The 22,676-nt window shown below is 49.5% G+C and overlaps 7 non-coding genes across 7 annotated transcripts; 3 read left to right on the top strand and 4 right to left on the bottom strand.

The window, feature by feature from the left end:
- Positions 1-1,284: 1,284 nt before the first annotated feature.
- On the bottom strand, positions 1,285-1,366 carry trnas-cga (transfer RNA serine (anticodon CGA)). The gene has a single exon. It is a non-coding gene; the product is annotated as a tRNA-Ser (tRNA).
- Positions 1,367-3,617: 2,251 nt separating this feature from the next.
- trnag-ucc (transfer RNA glycine (anticodon UCC)) lies at positions 3,618-3,689 on the top strand. The gene has a single exon. It is a non-coding gene; the product is annotated as a tRNA-Gly (tRNA).
- An 830-nt stretch (positions 3,690-4,519) lies between these two features.
- trnai-aau (transfer RNA isoleucine (anticodon AAU)) lies at positions 4,520-4,593 on the top strand. Its single transcript has one exon. It is a non-coding gene; the product is annotated as a tRNA-Ile (tRNA).
- Positions 4,594-16,588: 11,995 nt separating this feature from the next.
- On the bottom strand, positions 16,589-16,660 carry trnae-uuc (transfer RNA glutamic acid (anticodon UUC)). The gene has a single exon. It is a non-coding gene; the product is annotated as a tRNA-Glu (tRNA).
- A 201-nt stretch (positions 16,661-16,861) lies between these two features.
- On the top strand, positions 16,862-16,933 carry trnah-gug (transfer RNA histidin (anticodon GUG)). The gene has a single exon. It is a non-coding gene; the product is annotated as a tRNA-His (tRNA).
- Positions 16,934-17,591: 658 nt separating this feature from the next.
- Positions 17,592-17,673, bottom strand: trnal-caa (transfer RNA leucine (anticodon CAA)). Its single transcript has one exon. It is a non-coding gene; the product is annotated as a tRNA-Leu (tRNA).
- Positions 17,674-22,578: 4,905 nt separating this feature from the next.
- Positions 22,579-22,652, bottom strand: trnai-aau (transfer RNA isoleucine (anticodon AAU)). The gene has a single exon. It is a non-coding gene; the product is annotated as a tRNA-Ile (tRNA).
- Positions 22,653-22,676: the final 24 nt, after the last annotated feature.

Genomic DNA, 22,676 nt, shown 5'->3' with positions numbered 1-22,676 from the left:
TCTTGCTACAATCGAACAGGGAGTGCGAGGCGGCGGCGGCGGCAACTTTTTTCAAGTTCGCTCTCCGTTTAAGAAACCTTTTACGCCATACGTGTAAGCAGACACACACCTCAGAGTACTTAAGGGTGGCTTCAAGTTGGAATGATAAAGTCTCCCCGTTCGGACATGAAAATAGAACTTTCTTAGACAGAAATAAATCAACAACGGAGACATGTGGACGACGATTTCAGTCACTGCACTTTGAATAGCATTTTTACTCGAGTTACAGGAGATGCACGAATGGCCCTTGACCTACGCTCTTACGAATGCCTTGGAACATTCAAAGAGAACAGCCCTCAAGTCCTGCGGTTTATTATAATGCTGTTGCGTGTCGAGGCAGTATTTGACTCCGTCCTACCGTTGAGACACGGGGCGTACTGTAAATGAACTGCACCTGACAGCTTTAGAAAAACACCTGGGCTCAGTACGGTGCTGAGAGCTCAGCGTTGCTGTTGTTCTAATTAGCACGCACTGCATCGGCTATGACCCGAACTTTTCAATTATTCCGATCAGTAAGTCAACACGTACTCCACATGAAAGGTAGAAATATTCTCTTGTCTGTCTCTTGTTTTTATAGAACTGAATGTCCCTGACAATGTACTTAGTTTTAATTGAAGAACGGCATCTGTGTTCAAATATACCAGACAAGTTTACGTAACTGCTCATGCAACACTCAGTTGTAATTAGTCAAGAAATAAAGTCGAACAACAGCTGCGAGTTTGATTCTGAACGTATGAGATTGCAGCGCCTTTTACTTCCATTGACAAATGATAGAGATTCGAAGAGAGATCCTTCAGACCAGCAAGCAAACCCACGGCTATTTCGGTTTTCTATCTAGGCAACGTTGGTGTCTGCAATAGCATACATGAAAGCGTGATGCAATTTCTGTGGCTACATTTGTTGCACGTCATGCACAGTAAGAGTGTTTCTAACACCAAATACAAAGTCAACAATTAGCGATCACGCCTTCTCCTCAGTTAACCCACTGAAACCCTTGCTGTTAACAGTTCTTTACTGCGTGCTTTACGAGCACCTACATATTGTGTCGATTCTTTCAGCTTTATTCATTAGGTTTTCAAAGGCATAAGTAGAGCACCAGAGGTGCGAACACAAAGTGTGTGGTTACCTGAAGAATTGATTTCCATGGCAGCGGGGACAAGCGATTTAGCGTTTTTATAGCACGAGGAAAGGAGAAGCGGCACTACACCTTTTCAGCGCAGGCACAAAGCGACGTGCGGCAGACGCCGTAGTCGGCAGGATTCGAACCTGCGCGGGGAGTCCCCAATGGATTTCGAGTCCATCGCCTTAACCACTCGGCCACGACTACAGCGAGCTCGCCGCTGCCGCATTCCTCCTATAATCTAACACGGAGTGCGAGGTGGCTGCGGAAACGTTTTCAAAGTCGCTCTCCGTTAAAAAAAAAAATACCTTTCACAAAATACGTGCCGGCAGACAGACACGCCTCAGAGGGTTTAAGGCTGGCTTCACGTTCAAATGATAAAGTCTCCCCGTCCGGATGTCAAAATGCAACTTTGGCAGACAGAAAAAACATCAACAAACCACAAATGCACCACACTGCACTTTCAAAAGCATTTACATTCGTGTTAGACGCAGGAATTGCCTTTGATTTGCGCGCTTACGAACGCCATGGAAAACGAAACAAAACTAAAGCCCTCAGCTCTTGCACTTGATTATAATGCCGTTACGTGTCGAAGCAGTAATTTACGTCATCCCACCACTGCAACACGGGGAATAGAGGGAAATGAGCACAAGGTGAGATATTTTTAATCTGTAAGGCTTCTGTAGTTTCTTTTTGAAATCATTGTTACAACATATTATGTAAAAGCATGTTGAAAAGAATCTACCTGCATTCCAGCGGCCCTGAGCAAGAGGAAAAAAATGATGTCTTCTGTGCCAGGTGCCTGCAAGGGGAGAAAGCTAGAATCCTACCCAGGCTCCTGGAGCTCTGTCCTGGCTAAAGGAGGGTGAATCCATCCCCTTCAAAGCTCCATGAAAAAATGATCATTTAAAATTTGAAAAAAACAAACATCATATAACAACAGTTTTCATTCATAGGAGTGAAAAACAACCATTTTTGAAGACATATTAGTTTCTAAAACACTACAATAAAGTTGAAAACATCCGTTTTATATTACATTAATTTTTGTGAAATTAGTCATTTATTGCACTATTTTTAATAAAATCTCTAATTAAAAGTGATTAAAATTAAGTTTGGAACAACAAGGAACACAAAAAAAAAGATTTTAAGGAAAAAAATATTGTCTTCTGTGCCAGGTGCCTGCAAGGGGAGAAAGCTAGAATCCTACCCAGGCTCCTGGAGCTCTGTCCTAGCTAAAGGAGGGTGAATCCATCCCATTCAAAGCTCCATGAAAAAATGATATTTTTAAATTTGAAAAAAAAAACCATTATAGAACAACATCTCTGTGTCCACAGAGTGCAAAAATCCAACTTTGAAGAAAATCCATTGACTGATCCCCGAATCCTGAAGTTTCTTCGCATGATATCGGGCTTGCAACCACTTTCTGGAAAATGATGAAAAATGCCAAAAATGAAAAAAAAGTTATCAATTCTAGAGCCTAAGAGGGAAATAAGAGAAATGTATATCTCCAAATAATTTTATGTGCTTCAGAAGAGCCCAGGAAAGTTTTTTGCATACATGAAACCACGCCCGTTTGCACGTAAGCAGACATGGTTGCACACACGACTGCATGAAAGCACGCGTGCATGCAAAATCATCCTGTTAAGCATTTGAAAAGCCGCACCACGGCGCACTTGAAATAGCTCTTACATTAGTGGTCGACACAGGAATCGCCTTTTTATTTACGCTCTTACCAACGCGATGGAAAGCAAAACAAAGCAAAGCAGAGCAAAACAAAACGAACAAACGCAAAACCCTCACGTCCCGCACTTGCATATAACGCCGTTACGTGTCCAAGCAGTATTGTACGTCATCCTAGCACTGCACCCCGGGGCGTACGGTATATGGGAATGAGCACACGCCACGAATCGTCTGAAATCACTCCCTACAGCTGTAAGGCGCCTTGAAGCGTGCACCCCCAACATTCTTCTTTGCGCATCTGTGAAAGGTAAACTCTTGAGCAAACTCTGAACCAGCTCTAAGGAAACTAATCCGATTAGACGTTACTTTGACTCATCCTTTAACAGTTTTCAGTCTCTGTCTTTAAACACCTTGCTCAGTCACATTCAAGCCACAAGTACTCTTCTCGGATGTTGCACAAACAAATCCTAATGTCTTGAAAGCATTGCAGCATGTTTGTGTCCCACTTCCCGTGGCTGCAGGACGACTGACACGAACGGACAAACACAATCTGTGGCGTTTAGCGTGACATAGTCTTGCAGGCATCGTGCTGTCTTACTGCAATACTATACCACTTGAGGAAACAGTCCATCTGGCCATGAAACTCATTTGAACGTCTAGCTACAGCAACTAACAATAACATGATTTATTCAGGATGTGTGGAATCAGCACGTCCCGGAGACAGCTTCTGAAATCGTGAGCATTCTCTGGTGGTGTCCTGGAGGGTTCCCCCGGGCATGTGTTGGTGGTATAGTGGTGAGCATAGCTACCTTCCAAGCAGTTGACCCGGGTTCGATTCCCGGCCAACGCAGTGGCAAGTGTTTTCAAATGCTGTCACAAGCCTTGGATTGTGACTAGCAAAGCGAAGCCTTTTGAAAGAGCTAAAGCACTGCAAAACGGAATTGAAGGAGAATCTTACAGGGGATTCTGAGCGGTGTCTAAATAAATAAATTCACAGCGTCCGCGGATGGCATTTTGCAGCTGGAAGTAGATGTCGACGCTTTTTGCACACAGCACCAAAAAAGCGTCTTTTTTGAAGGTACAGGCATTGAGCATTGGTGGTTCATTGTTAGAACTCTCACCTGCCACGCAGGAGGCTTGGTTTCGATTCCTGGCCAATGCAGTGGCTTTTGCAGCGAACGGCTCCATCACTTGCATCCCAACTTTTGCAACTCGCAACTGAAAACCCACTGAAGCTAAGCAGGTGTGAGCCAGGTCAGTACCTGGATGAGGGTGAGCTACAGGGAAAAACAAAGCTTCCAGCTGAAAGTGGTGTTAATGGGGCCAGCGGGGAGGCGCTCACCCTGAGGTCTGTGCGGGTCCCAATCTCCCAATATAGTGACGGAGAAGCTGTGTTGTAAAAGGGCGCTGTCTTTTGGATGAGATGTAAAACTGAGGTCATAGTGCTCTGTGGTCATTAAAAATGACCACCAAAACCTTTGACAAAAGCTCTTGGTAATTGATGGTCTTCAATAATGTTTCTCCTTTAGGTACATTTAAAATCAGCTGAATAATGCTGTGAAACCATGAAACTGCATGAGAAAGCCCGTACACTGAATTACACGGCTTTCTATTCAAAGGAGGACAAAAGAAATTCCCTGAGTTTGATTTTTTGCAGCACAGAGAGGGGCACTGTCACGAGGCCGGTTAGCTCAGTTGGTTAGAGTGTGGTGCTAATAACGCCAAGGTCACGGGTTCGAGCCCCGTACGGGCCATGTCCTTTCCTCCTCTCTTACCAAAGCTGTTAGGTTCCTTTCCGTGGTGAGATGGGTTGTCCTGCAACGCTGCCACACAGTGCCGACAGACAAGAGTGTTGCGGGAGAAGAGAAAAGTGTTTGAAGATTTAAGAGTGTCTTAGGTGGAGCCAAAATCAAGTGTCACAAATGCAAGTGGGAAGATTTCCAATGTTTAATATGGTCAAAATAAGCGGAAGTTACCAGCTGGTCCGGCACAGTCTGCCATGCTTTTGTCATATACTGTAAAGTGGTGTCGAACTGGAGCCTCACCATTTGCATATGTGAGGCTCCAGTTATACATCGATTGTCACATTAAATGACAAAAATGAAGAGAGGTAAAGCAGCTGGAGAGGTTTTCTTACAACTTTTGAGCTGACACAGTTTTGGAAAATGTTTCCTTCACGCTGCACTGTACAATATAGGCAGCCAAGAGTCTCCAAAACAAAACAGAATTGACAGATAGGAGAAAATTCCCACTCGTCCTGAAGTTCCCAAAATCCAGCACTGAGCGTAAACAAAGTGTCTAAGTAGCGTGGGAATGTTAAACCTAACCCTAGCTGGAGTTTGAGCAATCCAGCACTGAGAGTAAAAAGATGAGTCAAAGTAACGTCTAATCAGATTAGTTTCCTTAGAGCTGGTTCAGAGTTTGCTCAAGAGTTTACCTTTCACAGATGCGCAAAGAAGAATGTTGGGGGTGCACAGGACTGCAGGTAGAGCATCTACCCACGGTGTCCCTTCAGTTGATATTTCCTTAGTTGGTCTTTCAGACTGTGGGTGATGGGGGCAATGTGACTTCCAACTTACCCCTAGTGAGGCAATTACAGCCTGGCACACCTTCCCAGTGTAGTCTGCCCCTAGATCAGTATCCAAGGGGCAGGGCAGTCCGTACCACGGGATCATCTTTATCATACACTTGGGTATGTGCCAGCCCACATCACATCATCATACAACCCCACATTCTTTACACATTTGTTCTAACCACTATTAAACATCTATTAAAGGCCTCAACCTGAATTCTCCCTTTTCCCCAGTAGAGGTTTCACAGGGGTCTCAGACTCCCGCCCTCCCAGTGCCGCTCGTCTGGCATCTGCATCTGCATGGTTGTTACCTTGAGTTACTGGAATTCTTTATTTATTGTGTTATTGACACCTTACTCAAGCTGCTTCTGTCGGCAGCTGTAAAACTACAAATCAGTTCAGAGACAAGCCCAGTATTCTTAACTGGAGTCCCTGCCGTTGTGAGAGAATCTTATTTCTCCATAGCCATCCAGAATTGTGGCCTACATGCAACAAATACATACATTATATACATATACAGTAACCTTTTAACATCTTTCTTTTTACAATCTTCCATCAGTGCTCTTAACTGGCTTGCTGTGCTGAGGCAGTGGAGGGGCATTTTCCGATTGTTAGCACCTCGAATTCTGTTGTAACGGCTCAGCCTGTTCTCTGTTCTCCCTCATGCATCAGAGAGGACCCATCAGTAAACAGTATTACATTTTCTTCAATTTTCACCGTCCCCCACCCTTTGGCTACAGTATCGAATGGTATAATAGTGCCTACCTCCATGCTCCTGCGTCAGCACAGCTGCCCAGAACCCTTTGTCCACACTTACATACAAAGAATGGTTGATCCATCTGAGGAAACCCCAGTCTCAGCACCTGTAAGAGAGCTTGTTTCAAATTATTACAGGCGGCTTTTGCTGCTGGTACCAAGGCAATCTTGTCCTTGTACTGCACTCCCCCCTTAAGCAGATCTGTTAAAAGTTGTGCTCACCCCGTAAAAATATTGCACCCTGGCCCTGTTAAAATCACACAATGCTCGACACAAAAGGGCCTTATCATAACTGCTTAATATTAGACACTCTAAAGCTGAAGCAACTCAGACTTGTGGGTTTCCTCGTCAGGGGAAGCACTCAGAATACCATCAACATACTGAGTGATCACAGTCAGTTGAAGCCACGTGATACCCTGTTCTGGATAGTCATTCTTTGTAATGCATAATATTCCAACCCAATAGATCTGGGATAAAACCACCCATTAAAATCTGGTACTCAGCAAGTAAAACTTGGTGCCCCAATACTCCTGTGGCCTCCTGCCATCTCCCCATATACATTACTCTATAGCACACTGTTGAACAGAGGAGTGAAACAAGCATGACAGTAGTGCTCCAGTATCCCCTAACAGAGAAACCAACACTCCATTAACAGTACATTTTAATCCACTGGACTGGGACAGACTTAGGTAGGCTACAAGGGATTTACAGGATCTAATCGTTAGGTAAACAGATCTTCTCACAAGACGTTATTCTCCCCAGTCTCGATTCTAAACCTACAGCGTTTCAGCATGTCTGAGACATTCGAATAAACCCAAATTGTTTTCACTATTGCAACTAATTGTATAAAAATACAAACACTGTTTATCTAACTACTTTTACGTCCACCTGTACTGTACTTATACGTTTCAGACGCTCTTATATTTTCCAATCTCCTTAAGTTGATTTTCATCAAGTCTCTTTAGTTACGTCTCTAGCCAGTCCCGCTGGCTAAACACACTCACACCGTCATTTAGTATACAAAAACTCACAGTTACACACATACATGCCGGCACACAAATTCATAAAACACACATACACATCGAGAATATATTTTTCTCTTCGTACTACAATGTGCTGTATTCTTGTTTTACTTCTACATGAATCCTTTTAATTCCTGAAGTGCACTCCAGGTTCGCTGCATTCCTAATTTTGGGTGCGGTACTTTAGCCCACCAGTCAATATCTTCCGGTTTTGGATTTGATCGTATGGGGGAATCAGGGAAGGTAGGTGCGAGTACGGACCCCCTCGATGGGGTGCGAGACACTTAGAGTGACGCTGTCATCAACAGCGCCAGCCCCCGCTACATCAGGCCCTCTCCCACTTAGGGTGAGAGTACAGGTCTGCAGGCACCCTCTGTTTAAGAAGGGAGTTCCTGTTCTGTCTCTATCACACTCGTACCAGGTGTCATCCCACCCAGACCCCCCGTCTCCATATGGTCACTGTGGGAATTGATCCCAATTATTTTCATTTCCTGCCTGTCTGTTCCCCTATGGGAGAGCAGGATATAACACATTAACTAGTGCAGTGCGACCAGGAATTAATTCTTCTTTTAGTTTCTGATTCTCCTGCACTGCCTCTTTTCGCTTTTGTTTATACTCTTTCGTAGCGAGTAAAGTATCTTTTCTTCCGGGTTTTTGTTTTCCCCGTAAACACACTTAAGAAGTCACATCCCAATTTCTTTTTTTTCTCATGTATCTTCCACCACTGGTGCCGGCCGTGCACCAGGGTGGGAGCTACATGCTTGTGCTTTTGCCAATCAATACGCATATGCTTATTTTACAGGTGTCTTCGCCCCAGACTCCCTCTGACAAACTCAGCTTTTCCCATATTTTTCTCCTTCTTTTCCTTCAACTTACACTTTTCCGATATATAAACGGACCCTTCCACCACTTTCTCAAACCATCAGTTAGTACACATGTTCGGTCTCTTTTACTTTTGTCGTGTGTGAGGTAACAGCTCATACAGTAAGGGGATGCTTTCACTTGAAAAACCTGTGCATTCCTGCACTCATTCAGCCAAGGGCGTCTGTTACCTCCAGATCTAAATGCCTCTCAGAGACTTTAGAGAGGACTTACACCACACTGTTCACAGGTAAGGAACGAGACCTCGAAAACCCCCTTTCTTGATCAGTAATTCACCATGCCCAGAATGCCAGCATCGCTGCTTTTGCTCCAGGGTGGACTTACACACTGAGCTCAATCAGGGCGATTCTCGGGTCTCAACGTCCTTTAAATCCTGCTACTTAATGCTTTGCTCTTTTATTATGAGGTGTGTTTATGTTAGTGTCGTGCGTGTGTATATGTATTTCACAAACAAGGAAAACACCAAAAACATACAAAGATCTCTCCAAGCCCATTGTTTCTCATTTCACCTCTGACGGCCACGACCACACTAATCTCTCCGTCTGTGTTCTCAAAGACGGTTTTCCGAACTCATACATCAGAAAGACCACCGAAACTAAAATTATTCTGCAGTTAGGATCACACATTCTCCCTTCCCTTAACGACAGATTACTGTTCTTTTAAATTTTCTCCATTCATTGGAAGTTTCATTTCACACCTCTCTGCACCCATTCTGACTTCACACCTCTTGATTGGCCTCTCTTTCTGTCCCCTGCTCCCGCCTCTCACTCCTCCTCCCTCCCAACCTTTGTTCTCCAGCTACTTTACCTTTGCCTACTGCCCTGTCTCTCTCACACCTGAAGAAGGCTCCACGGCCGAAACGTTGTGTTCTCTTTCTTCTTTTTTTCAGCATGGAATAAACCTATTACTTGTTCCTTTGCAGCCTACGCATGCTGACGCAGCTACCCACCTGAACTACATATATATATCTCCTACTTCTGTTTCCTTTAAGACAAAAATCCACGCCATCCAGTTATTTAATCCACGTTATTAAATAACTTAATTTGCGCCCTGAAAAAATAGTTGTACTTTGTCAATGGTCAGACAACACTAAATGACACGAACAGTCACTCAGTCTGTTTGATGGGCAGGAGGGCTATCCGTCCAGGAACTGCACATATCAGTGTCGTTATTGAGTGTCAACATTACGATCCTGTTTGCTCAGGTGGACCGATTCCTTGCAGTAGTTTATCATTATACTTAAAATCGTTATATAACTAGGACTAGTTATAGCAGTCTGTGCTTTCTGTTGGTTTTACAACATTTTTTCTTAACGATTCAGAACGTCCATGTAGCTGCAAAAATGAACGCTTATGGTACTTTTCGCTCCAGGCAATACTCTCCAGTGAGAGTGACGAAAAATGTGAAACTGAACTTCATCGCAAATACCAGATTGCTAGTCGATATCTTCTATCATGAAGCACTAATCAATGGCATAGCTGCGAGATTTCATTTGGGTAGCTGCACCGTACAGCTCCGTTTCAACCGAAATATCACCCCCCCTCAGAATTTCAGAAGCCCCCCTACAGATTTTTCCCCGGGCACCGCGCACTGATGGGGGACGGGGTTTCCAGGAAATGGTATCAACTTTTCTCAAGAAAATAAAAATAGAAACTCTATAGGCACTCAAAAATTTTACTGTTTTTTTTTCAGGCAGGTGGCAAGACCCCTCCGCAAAACCCTTGTATGCCAAGCTGTGGGCATTGATTCGTCGAATATACGTATATTCACGGCGAAAATACGGCTATACGTATATATACGTCGCCTCGACGTATAATCAACGTCGAATTGCAACCGTAAAATCGACGACATTAATAAATGCATATATAACGTCGAAAACACATCTAACACTAGGAGTATACGGCACTCTGCACAGTGTACGAAGTAAATTATTTTCGCAGTAATTAATTTACACGTGTATAATAAATATAGTAAATATTTTAACGCCCTCGCCTGGTGGTGAGGAGGAAGCGCCCCTAGGCGCTCGTAGTACCGCTGGGCATGCTGGGAGTGGTAGCCGGGAAGAGTCTGAGGGTCAGCACGATGACCAGCGGCTGACCCTACCTGTGTAAATAATGTCCTAGTAATTCTAGTGCCCTGTGTAGTCCTGTAAAAGTAGAGTGTGTTGTTAGGTAATTACCACCCTAAATGTGCGTACGTTTTCGTCAGTCTCCTCATGTGTGTGTGTAGATCCTGTGTTAGGTTTTGGTGTGGTTGTTAAATAAAATCAGTGCTTGGTTAATCGCGTCTCCACTGTTCTTTAGTTCTGAACAAGAACCTGCAAGCGCTACATTGGTGTCAGAAGCGGGCAGAATGAACAACTCGTGGCAGACACTACCCGATTCCGTAAAGCGCCGGCTGACGCTGAAAGACGCAGAACCCATCGGCGTCGCACATAGGGAGCCTGAGCAACTCCTGGGTGCGACAGGTGGCCACAGCCCTTTCCAGGGCTACCCAGTAGTGGTCCCGCCAGTAGTATTGGGGCGGCCGCCCCGGAGAGAGGATGCCCTCCCTGCCGGAGCCGATCAGCGATTCCCACACCCATCGGCGCGGGTGCGACCAGGTCGCTACGATGGTGAAGCGCCTTGGGAGACCTATGAGGCGCAGTTCCAGCTCGCAACCTGGACGAATGGCTGGAGCCGGGCGGAGATGGCAGGCCACCTGGCGGCGGCGCTGGAAGGAGCGGCCTGCCAGGTGCTCCTGGACGTCCCGGAGGAGGACAGAGGCGACTACACGGCGCTGGCAGCAGCCCTCCAGCTGCGCTTCGGTGTAGAGGAGGCGCCGGACTTGATGCGGGAGAGGCTGGCCCTGCGGCGGCGCCGACCAGGAGAGCGACTGGGCCCGGTCGCCGCGGATGTCATGTTCCTCGCCCGCCGAGGATACCCAACTTTCCCCCGGGAGGCGCAGCGGGAGATGGCTCTCCAGGCCTTTCTCAAGGCCATCTCGCCCGAGGAGCTGCGGCGCCACGTGCAGCTGGCCGCGCCAACATCGCTGGAGCAGGCCTTGGCCCTTGCTACACGGGCTGAGGTAGTGTTCGGGGTGACTGGCAGCGCCAGCAGACGCAGTGCGCCCTGCCGGCTGACCGAGGCGGCGACGGAGGAATCCAGCGAGGGGGAAGAGGAGCCAGCCCCGCACGCTGATTTGCAACCGCTGCGGGAAGAGAGGACACCGAGCCCGGTTCTGCCGGGCACCCGAACCTCGCTCTCCCCGATCGGCGTCGGGAAACGGGAACGGGGCGGCTCAGCGCGGGGAAGGCCGCCCTTGAACACCTCAACCCCCGCTCCGGAGAGCGCTGTAAAAACCGGCGCCCCTCACGCCACCGTGGGGCGAGTCGGCTGTAGCCGGGGCCTGTACCTCCACTGCCGGATTGAGGACCAACCCTGCCTGGCCCTACTCGACACCGGTTCATCAGTAACCCTACTTCGGCCGGGCGTCCTCCCCGACACCGAGGGCACCAACCCCCCAGGATGGGAGGCCTCCAGCCTGCGGCTGAGGACCGTGACGGGACAGCTCGCTGCAGTCCGGGGGAAACGGGTGCTTGCCTTCCGTCTGGGTGCAGCGACGGTGCGCCACCCCTGCTACCTTGCACCCATCCAGGAGGACTGCATTCTGGGGCTGGACCTACTGCAGCGAGTGGGGGCCAGGTTGAACTTGGACTGGCAGGAGTTGGTGTGGCAGGGGGAGCGACTGCACCTGGTGGAGGGCAGGTCCGGCGAAGGCAGAGGGACGCGGGCTTGCCGGAGCCGGGGGAACAAGAGGCAGCGGCGGCGGCGGCGTCAGTCGCCGGGGCAGACCAGGCCTGCGAGCCGGGGAGCGAGCGTGCCGGATCCTGCTCCTGAGTCGGCCGGGGGGCCAGACAAGGTAGCGGCGGCGGGGGCCGAGCGTTGCGTGGAAGCGAGGCGCGCCGTTGAGGATCTCTACCAGCGGAGCTGCGAGGGCCTCGATCAGGACCAGCGGCAGCGGCTCCAGGAGCTACTCGCCCAGAACGAAGACCTCTTTGCGGCGAGAGATGAGGACTGCACCCGCACTGCCCTGGTCCAACACGAGATCAACACCGGCGACGCTCGGCCCATCCGCATCCCACCGGGACGCATGATTCACGCCAAGCGGACCGCCGCCGAGGAAAAGATCCGGGAGATGGCCGCAGCGGGGGTGATTGAGCCCTCCGCGAGCCCGTGGTCGGCGCCAGCCGTACTGGTTAAAAAAAAAGACGGCTCGTGGAGGTTCTGCGTCAACTACCGCAAGCTGAACGAGGTCACCCGGAAAGATTCCTACCCCCTGCCGAGGATAGATGACGCCCTGGACTACATCACCGGGTCGACCTGGTTCAGCTCCTTGGACCTCCGCTGCGGCTACTGGCAGGTACCGCTTGCTCCCGATGCTCGCCCGAAGATGGCCTTTTCCATCGGCCAGGGCCTCTGGCAGTTTACTGTCATGCCTTTTGGCCTGTGCAATGCCCCGGCGACGTTCGAGAGGCTGATGGAGAGGGTGCTGGCATCGGTCCCGCGGAACCAGTGTGTGTTGTATCTGGACGATCTGCTGGTTCATGCACGGAGTTTCGACCAGGCCTTGACGAACCTCCAGGCGGTGCTGGCCTGCATCCGCCGTGCTGGCCTGAGGCTCAACCCCCGCAAGTGCGAGCTCCTGCGGCGGGAGGTGACCTTCCTGGGACATGTTGTTGGATCGCGAGGGGTGGCTACGGACCCAGGTAAGGTCGCCGCAGTGAGGGGCTGGCCGACTCCACGCACCGTCGCGGAGCTCCGCAGCTTTCTGGGGTTGGCCTCGTACTATCGGAGGTTCGTCCGGGACTTTGCCAGCATCGCTGCCCCGCTGCACCGCCTCACCGACAAGGGCCGCCGTTTTGACTGGGACTCGGGCTGTGAGACTGCCTTTGGCCGGTTGCGTGAAGCTCTGGTGGGGGCCCCCGTGCTGGCCTACCCCAACCCGCGGTTGCCGTATATTCTCGACACCGACGCGAGTGACTCGGGGGTGGGGGCGGTGTTGGCGCAGGAAGGGCCAGATGGGGAGCGCGTAGTGGCTTACTATAGTCGGGCTCTGACTAGGCCTGAGCGGAACTACTGCGTGACCCGTCGCGAGCTGCTGGCGGTGATGGCGGCGGTCCACCACTTCAGGCCGTACCTGTTCGGGACCCGGTTCCGGTTGAGGACCGACCATGCGTCCCTCACCTGGCTGCTCCACTTTAAGGAGCCAGAGGGACAGATGGCGCGATGGATAGAGATCCTGCAGGAGTACGACTTCACTGTCGTGCACCGTGCGGGGTCTCGCCATCTCAATGCCGACGCTCTCTCGCGGCGCCCCTGCGAGGCCGCGGACTGCCATCACTGCGCCCGGCGGGAGCAGCGTGAGGAGGCTGTCCGCGCCGTGGCGGGGGTGAGCGCCGCGGCCACGGCCCGGGAGGGGCCGCTGGGGGTGGGCCTGCCAGACCTGGCGCAGCGTCAGGCAGCTGATCCTGACGTGGGGCCGGTGCTCCGCTAGAGGGCAGCAGGAGTGCGGCTTACGCGAGAGGAGCTCGCCCCGCACCCGAAGTCCGTCAAGGCCCTCTGCGCCCTGTGGGAGGCCTTGGAGGTAAAGGACGGGGTGCTGCGCCGGGGGTGGCGGGTACCCTCCAGTGGCGAGGTACGGTGGCAGCTGGTGGTGCCTCGGTCGCTCCGCGGGGCGGTGCTCCGAGCGGTGCACGGCCAGCCGGGTGTGGGGCACTTCGGCGGTAAAAAAACCCTGCAGCGTCTCCGAGGCCATTTTTATTGGGGTCTTTGCCACCGGGACGTGGAGCGGTACTGCCGAACGTGTGCGGTGTGCGTGGCGCAGAAGGGTCCCCCCGAGCGCTCTCGGGCCCCCCTCCAACAACACCAGGTGGGGGCTCCTATGGAGCGGGTGGGAGTGGACGTTTTGGGCCCGTTTCCGCGCACCGAGGCCGGGAACCGCTACGTCTTGGTGGCCATGGATTACTTTACGAAGTGGCCGGAGGCCTACGCCCTCCCAGACCAGAGTGCCCCCACAGTGGCCGATGCACTGCTGGAGGGGATGTTTGCCAGGCTGGGGGTGCCGGAGGAGTTACACAGTGACCAGGGGCGTAACTTCGAGTCCCAGGTCTTCGCCAGAGTGTGCCAGCGCCTGGGGATTACTAAGACGCGGACCACCCCGCTGCATCCCCAGAGCGACGGGTTGGTAGAGCGGTTTAATCGGACGCTCGCCACCCAGCTGGCCACCCTGGTGTCCCGGCACCAACGGGACTGGGACCGCCACCTCCCCCTTGCGCTCTGGGCGTATCGGACCGCGGTCCAGGAATCCACCGGGTGCACCCCGGCCTCGCTCATGCTGGGCCGGGAAATGCGAACACCGGTGGACCTGGTCTTCGGCCCGCCGCCCGGAGACGGGTCGGCACCGCCGGCTGGACCGGACTACGAGTGGGACCTGCGGCAGCGGATGCAGCGGGTGCACAGCTTTGCACGGACCCACCTGACACAGGCGGGGGTCCGGCAGAAGCTGTACTACGACCTGCGCTGCAGGGGGCCTGCCTTCCAGCCCGGGGACTCGGTTTGGGTGTACAACCCGCGGCGCCGCAAAGGCCTCAGTCCTAAGCTGGCGCCGTCGTGGGAGGGGCCCGCTGAGGTACTCTGGGTGGTGGGCGAGGTCTGCTACCGTGTCCGGTTGCGAACACAGGGGAGAGTGGTGGTCCTGCACCGAGACCGCCTGGCCCCCTACCGGGCCCGGGAGGAGGAGCCGTGTGGGGAGGCTCCAGAGGAGCAGCCGGGGCCGGAGCCGGCCGATAGTGGGGCGTCCGTGGATCGCCAGCCGTCACCGCGGTGCAGCGGCCGCTCGCGCAGGGTTCCGCAGCAGTTTGCCGAATACGAGTACAGCCTGAGGGGGGTGTTCGACGTCAGCGAGACGCCAGACGCTTCAGGTGGGGGCAGTGTAACGCCCTCGCCTGGTGGTGAGGAGGAAGCGCCCCTAGGCGCTCGTAGTACCGCTGGGCATGCTGGGAGTGGTAGCCGGGAAGAGTCTGAGGGTCAGCACGATGACCAGCGGCTGACCCTACCTGTGTAAATAATGTCCTAGTAATTCTAGTGCCCTGTGTAGTCCTGTAAAAGTAGAGTGTGTTGTTAGGTAATTACCACCCTAAATGTGTGTACGTTTTCGTCAGTCTTCTCATGTGTGTGTAGACCCTGTGTTCGGTTTTGGTGTGGTTGTTAAATAAAGTCAGTGCTTGGTTAATCGCGTCTCCACTGTTCTTTAGTTCTGAACAAGAACCTGCAAACGCTACAATATAATTAATTACTGCGAAAATAATTTCCTTCGTACACTGTGCAGAGTGCCGTATACTCCTAGTGTTAGATGTGTTTTCGACGTTATATATGCGTTTATTAATGTTTATTTCACAGCGTCGTGCACCTTTTCATTGCTCTCGCTTTCAGAGCCTCCGCACGGCACACGACTCGACATCAGGAAGCACATTGAAGTGAAAGCAGGGAGCGCTGCGACATGCACTGTGCAGATCCCGCCACACTAAGAGGTGAGTGGGTCTGTTCGATGCACAAAGCTTTGATAAGCGTCAAAGGCAAATCATTCCGAGTTGGTCGTTTGTGTTTTCCGTTCAGACGCGAAATGCTGAAATGATCTCTCGGCTCCTCGGTTGTCATTTCTGCTCCGTAAAGGAATCACAGCACGAGTCGGCTTCCAGCACGGTGGGTCGGGACACGATGCCGGGGGTCGGAGAGAGCGATGTCTTCCTCGTTAGTATAGGACCTGTCACCTGTCCCCACCTGTCACGCGGGAGACCGGGGTACATCAGGACGCGCATTGAAGTGAAAGCAGGATGCGCTGCGACATGCACTGTGCAGATCCCGCCACACTAAGAGGTGAGTGGGTCTGTTCGATCACAGCGCTAGGCGAATCCCCAATCCCCTTTTGTGCGTGGCGACAGAAGAAGTCTGGTCTGTTTCCGCCCGGTTTCGATCCGGGGACCTTTCGCGTGTGAGGCAAACATGATAACCACTACACTACGGAAACTGTGGTCAGATGTGCCCAGCGGCCCAGCGCTGAGCTTCGCCAATGCGATTCAGCTGCTTCCAGTGCCTTTATTGGGGTGCGCTGATGGACCGTGCTCTCTCTCCAGAGACCAGCACGCCTGTCATGGACGGAGCAGGAAAGACGGCGCCACATTCTACAGCCCTCTCCACGCAATCGACGAAATCGGGCTACTGAAGTGGAGAAAATCGCCTCTCCAGAAAGTGCAAATATCATCTTGGAGAGTATAAATCCTATTGCCGAAGGTCAGCCCTGTCTACCAGAGTGACCCTCCCACCTCCTGCAGCGATGGTCAGCTCGTCTCACACGCGAGAAGTTTCGGCTGGAAACAAGCGCCCCCTCTCTCGCACGTTTTGCACGTTGAGTAGTTTTAATGCGGCTCCTTCGTACACAGTGCTGATCTTTTGGAAAGCAGGAGGCAAAATTGACACGTTCCCATACCAGGAGTCGAACCCGCGCCGCCTGGGTGAAAACCAGGAATCCTAACCGCTAGACCATATGGGAGTGCACAACCCTGCTGTTCCGGGCATCATGCAAGCAAACTACATAAATATGAGAAAACACGCAAGAGAGTTGTCACTCAGAGTGTCGAAGGGTCGATGTATACTGGGGCTCAGTTGAAATGCAACGTCAGGACTTTTCCGAATTATGTCACACGAAGAGAGCACAGCCTTTTCCGCCCTGCCACGTGTGTATCGGTAACTCGCCGTGATCGTATAGTGGTCAGTACTTTGCGTTGTGGCCGCAACAACCCCGGTTCGAATCCGGGTCACGGCAGAATAGGGGCGTCTGCTTTTACTACTTGCACGAATGAAGGCAAAAAAAAAGCCAATTGATGTGAACGAACGGCGCTTTACAGAGGAGTACTGCCTGACTGGATCGTTGATGAACGACAGAGACCACTCCGACCTCTTCTCGGGTTTCTTCAATGACTTACTAAGGATCTTCTTCACATTCGCCCATGCAGGGGAAGCCAGTTACACCAAAGCAAACGCAGGAAAGTGCAATTCAAGCAGAGACCAGGAGGGACTTGTTTACACCGAGAGTGGTCGGAGAATGGAACAATGCGCCCAGTCCTGTTGCTGGAGCCGATTCTTGATGAGATCTTGGGCTCACTAAGAAGCCCCCGCTGGATGCTAATCTTTCTGTTGTTCTTGCAGGTCCTGCGCTGCTTTTGAGCCGACAGAGCTCGTCCTGATCTGTCGGCACAGCCCAATTGCAAATGATCGGCTCCGCATACAGAAGGAACGTGCGTTTGGTACAAGAGTGCATGAAGGCACCGGAAATAGAGGTGCGAACGCAAAATGTGTGGTTATCTGAAGAATTTATTTCCATGACAGCAGAGCCAAGCGATTTAGCGTTCTTATAGTACCAGGAAAGGAGAAGCAGCACTTCGCCTTTGCCGCGCAGGCACAAGGCGACATGCGGCAGATGCCGTAGTCGGCAGGATTTAAATCTGCGCGGGGAGTCCCCAACGGATTTTGAATCCATCGCCTTAACCACTCGGCCACGACTACAGCGAACTTGCCGCCGCCGCATTCTTCCTATAATCTAACACGGAGTGCGAGGTGGCTGAGGAAACGTTTTCAAAGTCGCTCTCCGTTAAAAAAAAAACCTTTCACAAAATACGTGCCGGCAGACAGACACGCCTCAGAGGGTTTAAGGCTGGCTTCACGTTCAAATGATAAAGTCTCCCCGTCTGGATGTCAAAATGCAACTTTGGCAGACAGAAAAACATCAACAAACCACAAATGTGGACAAGGATTTTACAAGCTGCACCACACTGCACTTTCAAAAGCATTTACATTCGTGTTAGACGCAGGAATTGCCTTTGATTTGCGCGCTTACGAACGCCATGGAAAACGAAACAAAACAAGAGCCCTCAGCTCCTGCACTTGATTATAATGCCATTACGTGTCGAAGCAGTAATTTACGTAATTTACTGCCTGAAAAAAAAAAAACAGTAAAATGTTTGAGTGCCTATAGAGTTTCTATTTTTATTTTCTTGAGAAAAGTTGATACCATTTCCTGGACACCCCGTCCCCCATCAGTGCGCGGTGCCCGGGGAAAAATCTGTAGGGGGGCGTCTGAAATTCTGAGGGGGGGGGGTGATATTTCGGTTAAAACGGAGCTGTACGGTGCAGCTACCCAAATGAAATCTCGCAGCTATGCCATTGATTAGTGCTTCATGATAGAAGATAACGACTAGCAATCTGGTATTTGCGATGAAGTTCAGTTTCACATTTTTCGTCACTCTCACGGTTTGTATTGCCTGGAGCGAAAAGTACCATAAGCGTTCATTTTTGCAGCTACATGGACGTTCTGAATCGTTAAGAAAAAAATGTTGTAAAACCAACAGAAAGCACAGACTGCTATAACTAGTCCTAGTTATATAAAGATTTTAAGTATAATGATAAACTACTGCAAGGAATCGGTCCACCTGAGCAAACAGGATCGTAATGTTGACACTCAATAACGACACTGATATGTGCAGTTCCTGGACGGATAGCCCTCCTGCCCATCAAACAGACTGAGTGACTGTTCGTGTCATTTAGTGTTGTCTGACCATTGACAAAGTACAACTATTTTTTTAGGGCGCAAATTAAGTTAGGTAAATCTTTTTGCCCAAAACTGAAGGGGCGACACTCCTCCCTCCCCCCGTGATGCCAGGCCTGTCCCCATCCTATTCCATAATGTCATTATATATAATACCATACAACAGTACGATCCTTACTAACTGCATGCGTTAAAATTGCACATCAGCACATAGCAGGGGGCACATAGCCGCGATGTATTATCAATGTTAAATTTCAACCATAATATCGACAACATTAATAAACGCATACGTTGAGAAAATATCGAACCCAGCATATTTTCCGGTTATATACCACAATGCATTGCTAGTATTCGTTGGTCACCATTTTGGACACGTTTTTCAAACGTAGAAGTATATCCGCAAATATCTCAGCAATCCTCTTTTGACGAGTAAGTATGAACAATAATAATACTATCTGAATACACACAGATCTTTCTTAATATTATTTTGATTAAAATAGTACGTGAATAAGCAAAAAATGGCACATAAAAATAGTGTGAATGGGGAAGATGGCACAAAATCGTTTTGCCATTTCTCTATTCTTATTCTATGTTGTACTTTCAAACTTTAGGTACTCTTTAATTAGGACAGACTTTATTGCTCAACTGCTATGATGCAAGCCAAATTTTATACATTTATTTCAGCTTTGAGCTTTCAGCTTTGACCAACCTTGAACTCACCGGCCGTGGTTAACGCGTGTTGGATTTTAACGGGCTCTGTGTGTTCGATGTACATAAGCCACTGATGCTGGGTGTAGAAAATCGTTTTTGCTGGTGGTGGTAATTGTCATGGGGTAGCAACGCTATCGTCTCTTCCTGTAAAAACATAAGTCTGAACATGGCCATGCAGACACTAGCGATGGTCACAAACTGAAAGGGGTCGATGCACACAACGCAGGCGGCCCCTGACTCAGTCACGCGTGTCTGTCTGGTCATATTCATGACCTCGTCCCAAAACCTGACACAGCCTTCTCTTAGAATTGCCACATCCAACTGGCAGTAACGTTTCAACTCTCTCTGTAAGTTAAACACACTTCCCTTGCATTCTTCATACCAAACCAAAAACTCGGCTTTCTCCCTCTGCAGCATGTAGTTAACGCCGTAAAGTTCTGGCGGCGGCATCGGGCTGACATAATTTTGGTTTTCTGAAGTGTTCATCAAGTGTGGAAAATGACCCTTACCCCCGGGGAACCCCATGGCGGCCGACAGTTTGCTTAATTTCATAGGTAGAAAGTTTAAAGAATCGATAAATCTGATGTTCAGAGCTTTTACGGTCATACACATTATCTTACCACCCTGATTAATTAGTTCAACGTCCATCTTTTCATCTTACAACTGTCTGATTACTAGGTAATTGTCATATCCCTTGCCATTGTGCGATATGAATGTATGGATTTTGAAACGTCTATCGATAAATTTACACACAAAATCCTTTAGACAAGTTTCACCATAAAATTCCCAGCTTCGTTTATTGTTAATATGAAGGGCATGGATGTAATTTGGTATGTGTGTCCCCGTTTCTTGCATGCATTCAAAGTCGAAAAAAATGTACTTGTTTGAAATTTTGGGGTTGTCCAAAGGCAGTATGTAGCACAAATGTGTGTCAGGGGTGTCGATCACGTTGTTACAATGCGAGCACAGTTTCTCTTTACATTTGTGACTAGAGAGGTTATAAACCTCACATTTCTCACAAAAGACCCTGCGCTCACACTTACTAACACCCGTCGCTGCATTCCGAAAGTGTCTCGCCAAACATTGAGAGCTACGACAAAAGACCTTACAAGCCGGGCAATTCTGAATTTCTGCATCAATTTCGCAACACTGGGGATCTAAACAGGTTTTACAAGCTTTAACACAGGCGTGTGCATTCTTGTGGCTATACGCCGCATGGTAGTTAGTGCAAAAATATGCCGCCCCCACAAAAGCTTTAATATTTAAAACCCCATAAAAATGCTCTTCATGCAGTAGAACAAAAAGTATTTTAGAATTAGGTGGTGTGGGCCCCGTTGTAAAATATTTCCAATCACCCTGGTCGTGGTACAAAATTTTAATGACCACCTTTAAATGTTTTTCAAAAGCGGTAATGTCTGACAAACTAATTTTCTGATTCTCTGAAAAACCCAACTCTTTGTGCATTCGTTTAGCGCCCTGTAACATTTCCCCATTGGTACAACCTTCATTCAACAAACCGTACACACTCCCGGTGAAACACAGATTACCGCCCGTGTAATGTAAGTCGATAAGGTGCGCTTTTTTCTGAGCAATTACCCAGAACGGATTTAAATCTTCGACGGGCACCCCCCTGCATATTCCTAACTATCGTCACCACTAATCGGAGGCTGTCATCGGTGAGAATTTCTGTGTGGCTCTGTAAGAGGTCTGAGATGTGGCTTAAAAAATCAGCAGCATTTAATTCTCCGGGTTGTCTCCTGCGTGAGAACAAGGGTTTGTTAAAACCACCCGCAGTCAAACGCAGCTGTACAAAATCATTCGCCCCGATGTTTGGAGAAAGTTCATCCAATATTCTCTGGACTGCACCATGCACATGTTTAGTCATTTATCCCGGTGGGTCTTCGCCAGTGCACCATGAAATAGCATTATCAGGTAACGAAATCCAGAGGTTAGATCAGCATCTTCTTTAGAAAAAACGTCTAAGAGTCTAGCGGCGTAAACCTGGATCAGTTTTGGAAACACTGAATGTACACTTGCTAAAGCGGCTCTTAGATTCTCTAAACCCCGCTTTTTATCCACCTCATTAGTGCCCACCTTTGATACTAACTGTGCAATATACCGCACTGAGTCTCCCACATCACCAAACACCAAGTCTTTAGGCGTGTTATTATTTCTCTCCGAAGGCTTGACACGTTTGGTTTTGATCAGCGTCTTAACAGCCGTCTCCGATGCAGTCACCACCTTAGGGTCCGACGTTTCCACCACACTTTTTTCACCGCTCGTCGATACAGCTGCTGTGTGAATAACGCCAATGCTCCATATCTCAAAATCAGAAAACTACACTGTGATAAAAATAAAAGACTTTTCAACACAACAATCAATTAAATCTAAATGGTCAAAATCAGAAAACTATGATAACTATGATAAAAACGCCACATATGTGGCACATCTTACACAAAGGGCTGCGGGTGAATGGAAAAAGTTACCCGGACATGTTGTTACACCGGTTTCCTTTAAGACTGTGGTGGTGCTACTGGGGTAAGCGGCATGGTTAACGGCATACAGACCCCTGGCACAGACCACTTGTGCCAGGGGTCTGTATGCCATTCCCAAAATCCACCTGCTGGATTTTGGGAACTTCAGGACGAGTGGGAATTTTCTCCTATCTGTCAATTCTGTTTTGTTTTGGAGACTCTTGGCTGCCTATGTTGTACAGTGCAGCGTGAAGGAAACATTTTCCAAAACTGTCAGCTCAAAAGTTGTAAGAAAACCTCTCCAGCTGCTTTAACTCTCTTCATTTTTGTCATTTAATGTGACACTCGATGTATAACTGGAGCCTCACATATGCAAATGGTGAGGCTCCAGTTCGACACCCAGTTCGACACCACTTTACAGTATCTGACAAAAGCATGGCAGACTGTGCCATGACCGGCAGATAACTTCCGCTTATTTTGACCATATTAAACATTGGAAAACCTCCCACTTGCATTTGTGACACTTGATTTTGGCTCCACCTAAGACACTCTTAAATCTTCAAACACTTTTCTCTTCTCCCGCAACACTCTTGTCTGTCGGCACTATGTGGCAGCGTTGCATGACAACCCCTCACCACGGAAAGGAACCTAACAGCTTTGGTAAGAGAGGAGAAAAGGACCTGGCCCGTACGGGGCTCGAACCCGTGACCTTGGCGTTATTAGCACCACGCTCTAACCAGCTGAGCTAACCGGCCTCACGACAGTAATCCTCTCTGTGC

This window comes from Lepisosteus platostomus, unplaced genomic scaffold (assembly GCF_059453375.1).
Source record: "Lepisosteus platostomus isolate fLepPlt1 unplaced genomic scaffold, fLepPlt1.hap1 Scaffold_85_H1, whole genome shotgun sequence".
NCBI lineage: Eukaryota > Metazoa > Chordata > Actinopteri > Semionotiformes > Lepisosteidae > Lepisosteus > Lepisosteus platostomus.
This window is presented reverse-complemented; position numbering and strand designations above follow the sequence as displayed.